The following is a 1,575-nucleotide window of genomic DNA, read 5'->3' on the forward strand; positions in this document are numbered from 1 at the left end:
GGGGGACATTCCGCCAGCAAAAAGACCGACCGGACAACGACGGCGTCATCTCAAGTAAAACTTTATTGTTCCAGACGATTACACAGAAGTTCCGCATAGACCCTCCTTACAGAGAGGAACACGTCGTGCGGGAGGGTCTGGCTAGGCCTTCTTTGTTATTGTCCGGAACAGTAAAGTTTTACTACTGCGTGCTGATGTCATCGGAGTCTGGCCGGACCTTTTTGTTTGTGACACGGGAGCGCAGGCCCAGCTGTCTCTGTGGACACAGGCAGGGTGAGGGCAAACCACTAAATGCAGGTAGAGTATAAAATACATATACAAGAGCTGATTGATCTGCCGTAGGATTTGTATTTCTGTCCATCCAGTCCTGAGATTTGCACAGTTCTGAAGTCATATGCTAGTACTCCTCCAGTTTTACAATGTACATGTATTGATGTGTTAATGAGCACAGAGCCGCATTTATTTCTGTCTCTGCCCGGAGTTCGGCTTTGATATCTTTCCATTCTTTTGAACAGTGTTCGTGGAAGACGGATCCCTATGTTGACTACACGGAGGGGTGCCGGATAAAATAAGGAATCCTTGCAGACTCTGCAACAGGCTCTACCGACCCACAGAACGACGTCCTATCAGAACGCTGCACACAGGGTCACCTGACCCACAGAACGACGTCCTATCAGAATGGTGGAACTCGGATAAAGATGTCACCAGCATGAAAGTTTCCAAATCAGTGCAAATCCATTTTTATTCATGTCACTCAAATGACAAGTGCTTTCGGGGGCCACGCAGGGTCCCCTTCATCAGGATCAGAATAGTGTACACAGGGTCACCTGACCCCCAGAACAATGTCCTATCAGAATGGTGCACACAGGGTCATCTAACCCACAGAACGATGTCCTTGTTGGAATGCTGCACACAAGGTCACCTGACCCACAGAAGGACGTCCTATCAGAATGCTGCAGACCAGGTCACCTGACCCACAGAACAACATCCTATTGGAATGCTGCAGACCAGGTCACCTGACCCACAAGACGATGTCCTATTGGAATGCTGCAGACCAGGTCACCTGACCCACGGCCCATACAAAGCCTCCACGTGCCATGGATGGAGCAAGTGTTCCACTTCTATTCCGGCAGCTGCACCAGAACCCGACACCCGGCATTGCCGCACTTTTAAGTAGCAGCAGAGTATGTGACGCGCATGCAACCCGCAATCCGTGTGGCCATTTTGTTTTCCACGCAGGTCCTGTCAAGGACGTCAACCCCCGATCACACCGGCATCTAACCCTCGAACCATTTCACGTGATCCGTACAATTCCCCGGCAGTCGCCCTCCTGCTGTCAGATTTCTACTTATGGTTTATATTAAATTGTGTACAGAGAGGTGCAGGCACCAACACTAACCCCCCGCCCCTCCCCCCAAGAACACCCGTTCATCTTTTATTACAAAGATTAGAAGAGTTTAACTCGTTTTTATACTAATTTTTATTCTAGTTCTCGGTACTGATCCGCTAAAACACTACAGATGTATCAATTGGGGATCGATGGACTAATGTGGCCCCGCCCCCCCTAACCCCGCC

The sequence above is a fragment of the Nanorana parkeri genome, unplaced genomic scaffold, assembly GCF_000935625.1.
Source record: "Nanorana parkeri isolate BGI_ZX_2015 unplaced genomic scaffold, ASM93562v1 scaffold2085, whole genome shotgun sequence".
Taxonomy (NCBI): Eukaryota; Metazoa; Chordata; class Amphibia; order Anura; family Dicroglossidae; genus Nanorana; species Nanorana parkeri.